The sequence below is a fragment of the Schistocerca gregaria genome, chromosome 2 (assembly GCF_023897955.1).
Source record: "Schistocerca gregaria isolate iqSchGreg1 chromosome 2, iqSchGreg1.2, whole genome shotgun sequence".
In the NCBI taxonomy this organism is placed as follows: Eukaryota; Metazoa; Arthropoda; class Insecta; order Orthoptera; family Acrididae; genus Schistocerca; species Schistocerca gregaria.
The window spans coordinates 949,781,168-949,791,019 of record NC_064921.1 but is presented as its reverse complement, the minus strand read 5'-3'; the positions used below and the strand labels follow the sequence as shown (position 1 = coordinate 949,791,019).

Below are 9,852 nucleotides of genomic sequence, written 5' to 3'. Positions count from 1 at the left end.
TCGCGCACAAAATCCTGCACCGGCAGTTATGGACGACCATAGAGACAGCATGGTATAGTATTTCTGCAGGGGACTTTCAACGACTTGTTAAGTCCATGCCACGTCGACTTGCTACACTACGCCGAGCTAAGGTAGGTCCGACACGATATTAGGAGGTACCTCACTCCCATCCCAGACCTATCCGTCCTCAGCCTCCATCTCTTAGTAATATCTTTGTGACATTGCAGTGAATTATAATTTCCTCATTTTTCTATGAACTGTGGATAAAAATAACCAGATGATAAGTTCACACCAGGATGGACGATGTGGAGTGGTACAGAAGATTCCAGATAACCGTAGGTTAGAAATACGTCGTTGTTGAGTTATGGCCACAAAACGTCAGCAAATAAGCAACGGCGGTGTAGAAGGTTGCCCAGTAAAAGAACATATTAACGTGTCTGTGTGTGTCTAGCAGTGCAGCTGCCTCCGATTAAGCTGCTTCTAAAATATTCTGAGGCAGATTATCTTTGCAGCGATGTTAGAGTCAGCAATTTCGAGAATTAGTTGTGAAAACTATTAATTAAGAACGAGAAAGTGTGTTTCAAAACGCGGTCCCTGTTTCTTTGACCGTTTGAAAGGTCTCTGTTGGATTCCTTTCATGTTAATTTCTTAAATCTGTTGTCATTTACGGCATAAATTCCTTTTCTAAATTTACTGTGGTGTTCCTGACTATCTGGGAGGAAACTGAGCAGTAGAACGTGTTACTTTTACACATAAACAAAAACGATCTGTCACACTACTACACTTTAAAACACAGTTTATATGTAATTCACGTCACACAGTCTCATACGGAACCTACATCCGCTTTCTTTTATATAGTGTATATGATAAGATACTGTCATCCCCCTTCCATTGTGTGTGAAAGAATGAATGAGCAAATGTATTTCTAGTTGCATGCTTGATGGTAGCAGACAAGCCTGTCTGCTAGAGAACAGTAGGACCAACGTCGGAACAGGTAGCTACGCTTTCTAGAAGCAAAAAGGTTTCTATAGTATGGTCCTGTCCGTCCCTTGTCATGCTGGTATAGGGAGCTGCCTCTCTGGTCACTTCCGTTTGTATTTGTAAAGCACGCTCGGTAGCGGGCCAAGTCAGTCTGTCCGCGGCGAGCGTCTGAAGTGGTAAGATCTCCGGCTAAGCGCGTCTCTACTAAGTCCGTAGGACAATGGATTTCTTAAGTTCAGCCTAACTGAAAATTTAATCACCTTTATTTCAGGTTTAGCTCTAAAATATCAAATGTTATCTTAAATTGCGACGCAGTGTATTTCATGTGTGAACTTCAGAATATCTTCCGGTAGTTACTTTGTCACTACTTTGTGAGTAAAGTGGAACCACGTGTTGATCAGTAACTCTAACTAAGGTCATCAATCTTAAATGCGAATGTGCGTGAGATTATAACGTCTCGTCTTGACAATATTTTTCAATATAGCAACTTTTCAACCCACGTGGGGTGTACTTTGTGAGACCAGTACCACGTGCTTATATAGTTGTTTGACCCATCAGGTTAATAGTAAGACGATAGTAGCCGGTTCAAAGTTTTTCTTTTGTAAATTGCTTTTCGATCTAATTTATTTTAATTATAAAAATTATCGTGGAGTTACACTCTGAGTAAACCAAGTTGACCACGTGAAGCATGTGGTGTAATCATCAAAGTAGCCCTCAGCTATTCTTTTCGGGAAGATTTCACAGAGAGTTAGTATGAATTCAGTATACCAGTGTGCGGCAATTACATGACGGACAGGATTGCGCTACGAACGTAACTTCTTTGGGTGAAAATTGAATCGGTTGCTTGTGGTTAATTTCCTCTTGCATATGTTTCAACGTTCTTCGTGTGTTATTTTATGAATGCAGTGTTGTATGTAGTCTCCCAATCTTGGCTCCACATTTGATGTGTTCCGTAAGATTACAGACTAACATTTTCACAATCCTAAATAAGGCACCAGTTTAGTTATGAATCAAGTTTAATATGCTGAAATTTCAATGATCAATGTTAAAATAAATTTCCAAATATAAACTGATTTATTTCTTTTTATTTAAATTCTGGATTATAATTAATGTTAGTCTGGTTGAGAATTAAGTAAGCTAGACTGGATACCTGGTGAAACGGCTGCGCAGTAATGCAAGATTAACTAACGCCAGACAGCTCACAGCTTTTAACCCGCTTTTATTGTCTATCTGCACCGCTTACACCTCAAATTAATGCAACAACATTACACGTTGTTTTAGTTAACATTTACCGATCTACTGTACATGCTGGAATAATGGTCATTCGTGCCCTCTGTAGATTAGCAAAATTTACGATGTGGCTTTTAGAGTTCATTTTTAATAACGTTGCACCTCACAGTACCGCATGTAGAGTACCATGCTGCATTGCTGTTTCTGCACAATTGATTCTTCCAAATTAATGACGTTTTGGTAGTTTTAGCGCAGTTGGTGTAATAGTCAAGCTTTTCACAGCAAACTTTACAGAAGATTCGTGGATAACGTTCCCAGTCAAGGACAGCAATTTTAAGTTTTGCTAGCAGTCACTATTCAGCTGAATTCATTATCTTCAGCTAATTAAATCAGTAATCGTGCTGTTTAGCATAACAGGTACTAGGCTTCGGCAACTATGTGTAAATGCATACGCTTCCTCAGCGATGCCTATCGTTTTTGATCGCAGCTCCACAACGATGCATTTATGACGTATGTTTGTTCTGCTCGGTGCGGCAACCCTGACGCTCCTCTGACGTGATCAGTGTGTACTACAGGACTGTGCAAAAAGTTTCTAGTAGTCAAACTATTGCAATTGCCACTGCGGGCAACTAAATCACAATTCAGCTATGTAGCACGACACGTACATCGATACTCCGCAAGTCACCATGCGATGTGAGGCGGAGGGTACTTTGTGTACCGGTGGCCCTTCCCCACTTTCCCGTTCCAGTCGCGTATGGTTAGAGGGAAGGACGATTACTGGTAAAACTCCAAGCAAGCTCGAATCTTTCTAATTTTAACTTCGTGGTCCTTTCGCGAGATAACCATCGGAGGAAGAAGTATAGTGAGTGGAGGAAGCAATATAATGGTTGACTCTTCTAGAAAACGAAGTTCTCGGAATTTTAACAGAAGACCATACTGTGATGCAAACGGCTCTTGCAGCCTCTGCCACTCGGATTGGCTGAGCATCTCGGTGAGGTTATCACGTTCACTAAATGAACCTGTAACGATATATATTTCTCTTTTTAGGATCTTCATTCCCTCTCCCAGTCTTAGCTGGTAGAAGTCCCAAATTGGCGAGCAATATTCAAGTATCGGACGGGCGAATGACTTGTAAGCTACTTCCTTTGCTTATGCGCTACGTTTCCTGAGGATTCGTCCAATAAATCTGTCTGGTATCTGAATTACCCATCATTAATTTTGTGTGGTCGTTCTGGGCGCATACTTTTAGATATTTTGTGGAAGTGACTGCTTCCATTGATCGCTCTACAATCGTTGTGTGCTTGTGTATGTGTGTGTGTGTGCGTGTGTATGTGTGTGTGTGTGTGTATGTGTGTGTGCGCGCATGTACATTTGAGATTTTTCCTATTGTTACATTTATAAAAAATTATGTGTAGCATACATTTGGCAACGGCCTTGCCGCAGTGGATACACCGGTTCCCGTCAGATCACCGAAGTTAAGCGCTGTCGGGCGTGGTCGGCACTTGGATGGGTGACCATCCAAGCCGCCATGCGCTGTTGCCATTTTTCGGGATGCACTCAGTCTCGTGATGCCAACTGAGGAGCTACTCGACCGAATAATAGCGGCTTCGGTCAAGAATACCATCATAACGACCGGGAGAGTAGTGTGCTGACCCCACAACCCTTCTATCCACATCCTCCACTGACGATGACACGGCGGTCAGATGGTCCACTCGTGGCTTGAAGACAGAGTGAATAGCATACATTTAAATATATGTATAAAAATATTCTTGTTTCCCAGTGCAAAGTGATTTCAAAATTTCTAAATATTCGGTCAAAAACTTTCGGGTATCAGCGATTAGAAACATTTAGCGATAAGTAGAAACGTAAATGTTCGTTTCCTCCATATCTCAAATGTCCGATGGCTCTTCGCGGATTGCTTTGAACTTTTGACACAACATTGTATTCGAATACTCACTTGTTATTATGTACCGACTGGTGCTTCATCTTGTACATATTTAATAAAACCGGAAATGTTATAAAAATTTAAATGGTCGTTTGTTCAGAATCGTTAATTTCCGAAAGTTTTTGACCGATTGCTTTGAATTTTTTACCCGACATTGAATTCTAATTCGGGCGTGTTTCAGGTACCAAGTTCTTTAATAGGTGCATACTTCTAATGCTTATAACATACACTATGTCGTCAAAAGTATCCGGACACCCTCAAAAACATATGTTTTTCATATTAGGTGCATTGTGCTGCCACCCACTGCCAGGTACTCCATATCAGCGACCTGAGAAGCCATTAGACATCGTGAGAGAGCAGAATGGAGCGCTCCGCTCAACTCACGGACTTCAAACGTGGTCAGGTGATTGGTTGTCACTTGTGTCATACGTCTGTATGCGATATTTCCACACGAGTGAACATCCGTAGGTCCACTGTTTCCTATATGATAGTGACGTGGAAACATTAAGGGTTACGTACACCACAAACGTCTACAGGCCGACCTCGTCGGTTGACTGATAGAGATGGCCGACAGTTGAAGAGGGATGTACTGTGTAATAGGCAGACATCTATCCAGACCATCCCCCAGGAATTCCAAATTGCATCAGGATCCACTACAAGTACTATGAAAGTTAGGTGGGAGTTGAGAAAACGGATTTCATGGTCGAGCGGCTGCTCATAAGCCACCCATCACTCCGGTAAATGCCAAACGAAGTCTCGCTTGTTGTAAGAAGCATAAACATTGAACGATTGAACAGTGGGAAAACGTTGTGTGGAGTGACGAATGACGGAACACAATGTTGCGATATGATGACAGGGTGTGCGTATGGCGAATGCCCGGTGAACGTCACCTGCCAGCGTGTGTAGAGCCAACAGTAAAATTCGGAGGCGGTGGTGTTATGGTGTGGTCATGTTTTTCGTGGAGGGGGCTTGCACCCCTTGTTGTTTTGCGTAGCACTACCACAGCACAGGCCTACATTGATGTTTTAAGCACGTTCTAGTTTTACACTGTTGAAGAACAATTCGGGGATGGAGATTGGGTCTTTCAACACGACAGAACACCTGTTCATAATGCACGGCCTGTGGCGGTGAGATTACACAACAATAACATCACTGAAATGGACTGGCCGGCACAGAATGGGAATGAGCGTATTCCATCATTGGCCGGGAGGCCCCAACTGGGCAGGTTCGGCAGCCAAGTGCAAGTCTTATTTCAGTCAACGCCACACTGGGCGGCTTGCGCGTCGGGGATGAAGATGAAATGATGATGAGGACAACAGAACTCCTAGTCCCCCAGCGGAGAAACTCTCCAACCCAAACGGGAAACGAACCCGGGCCCGCTTGCATGGGAGGCGAGTACGTTACCACCCAGCTAAGGAGGCAGACGCCTGCACAGAGTCCTGACCTGAATCCTATAGAACACCTTTGGGATGTTTTGGAACGCCGACTTTGTGCGAGGCCTGACCGACCGACATCGATAACTCTCTTCACTGCAGCACTCCGTAAAGAATGGGATTCCATTCCCCAAGAAACCTTCCAGCACCTGATTGAATGTATGCCTGCGAAAGTGGAAGATGTCGTCAAGGCTAAGGATGGGCCAACACCATACTGAATGCCAGCATTACCGCTGGAGGGTGCCACGAACTTATAAATCATTTTCAGCCAGGGGTCAGGATACTTTTGGTCACATAGTGTATCAATACACTCCTGGAAATTGAAGTAAGAACACCGTGAATTCATTGTCCCAGGAAGGGGAAACTTTATTGACACATTCCTGGGGTCAGATACATCACATGATCACACTGACAGAACCACAGGCACATAGACACAGGCAACAGAGCATGCACAATGTCGGCACTAGTACAGTGTATATCCACCTTTCGCAGCAATGCAGGCTGCTATTCTCCCATGGCCACGATCATAGAGATGCTGGATGTAGTCCTGTGGAACGGCTTGCCATGCCGTTTCCAACCTGGCGCCTCAGTTGGACCAGCGTTCGTGCTAGACGTGCAGACCGCGTGAGACGATGCTTCATCCAGTCCCAAACATGCTCAATGGGGGACAGATCCGGAGATCTTGCTGGCCAGGGTAGTTGACTTACACCTTCTAGAGCACTTTGGGTGGCACGGGATACATGCGGACGTGCATTGTCCTATTGGAACAGCAACTTCCCTTGCCGGTCTAGGAATGGTAGAACGATGGGTTCGATGACGGTTTGGATGTACCGTGCACTATTCAGTGTCCCCTCGACGATCACCAGAGGTGTACGGCCAGTGTAGGAGATCGCTCCCCACACCATGATGCCGGGTGTTGGCCCTGTGTGCCTCGGTCGTATGCAGTCCTGATTGTGGCGCTCACCTGCACTCTCATCGCTGAAGACGACACGTCTCCATTCGTCGCTCCATTCACGCCTGTCGCGACACCACTAAAGGCGGGCTGCACGATGTTGGGGCGTGAGCGGAAGACGGCCTAACGGTGTGCGGGACCATAGCCCAGCTTCATGGAGACAGTTGCGAATGGTCCTCACCGATACCCCAGGAGCAACAGTGTCCCTAATTTGCTGGGAAGTGGCGGTGCGGTCCTCTACGGCACTGCGGAGGATCCTACGGTCTTGGCGTGCATCCGTGCGTTGCTGCGGTCCGGTCCCAGGTCGACGGGCACGTGCACCTTCCGCCGACCACTGGCGACAACATCGATGTACCGTGGAGACCTCACGCCCCACGTGTTGAGCAATTCGGCGGTACGTCCACCCGGCCTCCCGCATGCCCACTATACGCCCTCGCTCAAACTCCGTCAACTGCACATACGGTTCACGTCCACACTGTCGCGGCATGCTACCAATGTTAAAGACTTCAATGGAGCTCCGTATGCCACGGCAAACTGGCTGACACTGACGGCGGCGGTGCACAAATGATGCGCAGCTAGCGCCATTCGACGGCCAACACCGCGGTTCCTGGTGTGTCCGCTGTGCCGTGCGTCTTATCATTGCTTGTATAGCCCTCTCGCAGTGTCCGGAGCAAGTATGGTGGGTCTGACACACCGGTGTCAATGTGTTCTTTTTTCCATTTCCAGGAGTGTATGTATATGGAATATATATACAGGCAAACATTGTTACCAAAAATCTCAAAATGTACCTTTCGCTATACTTCAAATTTTTGTAGTTGCTGTAATAAATGTTTAGACACACATATACTATATACTTTTAACATGTAAATGTATGAAAATATACAATAGTGAAACATTGTTAGCAAACAGGAAAGTTATATTTATAATGTATTGGTTTACGCTCAGATTACTTCTACAACAAGGCTCAGAGTCAGAGAGAATGGAAAGAGAGGATATATACAGGGGTGGGAGGAACTGGACATGGAAAATGGGAAGGAGACGATGGATAGAGAGGGAGGCACCTGAAAATGAAGGGAGACGGGCGGAGGAGAAGAGAAACAGAGAAATAAGGGGGGTGGGGGTGGAGGAGGTGAACTAGACGAGGGGAGGGAGAGGGGGTAGGCTCAGAGTCAGAGAGAATGGAAAGAGAGGATATATACAGGGGTGGGAGGAACTGGACATGGAAAATGGGAAGGAGACGATGGATAGAGAGGGAGGCACCTGAAAATGAAGGGAGACGGGCGGAGGAGAAGAGAAACAGAGAAATAAGGGGGGTGGGGGTGGAGGAGGTGAACTAGACGAGGGGAGGGAGAGGGGGTAGGCTCAGAGTCAGAGAGAATGGAAAGAGAGGATATATACAGGGGTGGGAGGAACTGGACATGGAAAATGGGAAGGAGACGATGGATAGAGAGGGAGGCACCTGAAAATGAAGGGAGACGGGCGGAGGAGAAGAGAAACAGAGAAATAAGGGGGGGTGGTGGAGGAGGTGAACTAGACGAGGGGAGGGAGAGGGGGTAGGCGGAGATGGAGAGATAAGAGTGAGGACAAGATGAACAGAGAGGGGGGAGGAGGTTATGCACAAAGAGAAGGGGAATGACGAGTAGATGGACAAAGAAAAGGGTAGGGGGGATGGAAATAGATAAGGGAGAAAAGGTAATTAGTACATATATCCCATTCGCATTCGTATTAGAAATGTGTGTTTCCTCTTTTCTTTCTTTTCAATTTGAGCAGACTGAGCTATCGGAAGGTGCGGCCAGGTACAGACAGTCATACAATAAAGCGTCTTTCTGTCTGTCTATTTGAAATACGTTACGTAGTAGGTTACATTGAGCGTCAGTTTCTGCTCCCTGCACGAAGTGTCGATGCGCTGCTGGTCTTCCTGCATTTCACTATAATTTCCGGAAGATGCCACAGCAGCGTCTGAGGAAGCCTCATGGAACATCAAATGTTGTATACTAGGTCATTTACATATATTGTCAAAAGTAATGTTCTACAGCACAACATGTGGACTGCTCTGACCTGAAAGCTAATAAATGTTTTAAAGGTGTCAGCTTCCTCCATTGTCAACGTGTCCTTTTAACCAGCCACAATGCTATGATACAATGTATCAGGGGAAGGATACAAGCAGGAAATAACGTCTTTTGTGCAAACCTGCATGTTTTTTTAAAGATTTCTCTAATTACAAGAACAACCAACGTAAAAGCATACTGTTCCCTAGTTCGTCCAGTTGTTACACGAGTCGGGACTGTGGATGATGACAGAAACGGATGTGAACAACCCAAGGTCGTTTGATAAAAAAATACTCCGAAAACTTTCTGGGGCTGTGAGATAGGCAGAGGGCTGGAGAGTAGGGTACAACCATGAAATACAGCAGCTTATACCAGAGAAAGCCGTAGAAAATTTATAAAATGTCAAAAAGTACACTGGTTAGGGTAAATGGAAGGGATGGCTGGTGACAGGTCTCCAAAGCTAATAATGAAAGGTACATTGTATTCCATCAGAAGAAAGGGCCAACCAAGAGCTACGTCGCTGGACAAAGTGTTGGCTGACCTTACCTGGACGGAGATTCGAGGATGGAAGAGAAAAACAGAAAACTGAGATACATAGAGGCATATTGTTCACGAGGCCAACATCAATCAAGAGCTGCAGTGCCGAAGGAGAAGAACGTAGACCGCTGCGTCTTACGGCAATTAAATTACTAACAAATACGTCAAAATGAGGTTGCAGCCAGATATAATACTACAAATAACACAAAGTTTAAATTAATTACACCACTAACGAGCTGTTATAGTTCAGACGCTCAACTACATTGGGCAACAGAAAGTAAAGAATAACTTGCAAGAAGAATGAAGAGATAGACATCTAAAGGCAAGAGCCAGACTGCTGCAACTTTGCGAATCACGGGGAAGTCCTGATCGCCTGCGAAACAGACCACTTACGAAACCAAGGGCAGTCGTCAAGGCAGTTCACAATCACTTGTACTTACGCTTGCAGATATACTGTTAGGCCATAAATCACGCAAAAGACATTTCTATATCCGGTTATCGTAATGAAGGCTGTTATACATAATTTGTTTATCTTTTTTCCCCTTGTTATAAGCATATAAACAACTTACTTTCCTATTAGTTCGCATCTTAAAAAAATCATTTTATTAAACGTGTACTTCTATTCATTGCAAATATACTTATATTCATTTTTAATTGCAACCATTTGCATCGCCGGTTTTACGTCGACGTTCTGCGTAAGACACTACGTTACGTTCATAAAAGCAT

At 44.9% G+C, this 9,852-nt stretch overlaps 1 pseudogene; it reads left to right on the top strand.

Annotated features, from left to right (window-relative positions):
- The first annotated feature begins 3,635 nt into the window (after positions 1-3,635).
- Positions 3,636-3,753, top strand: LOC126337457 (5S ribosomal RNA; annotated as a pseudogene).
- The last annotated feature ends 6,099 nt before the right edge of the window (positions 3,754-9,852 follow it).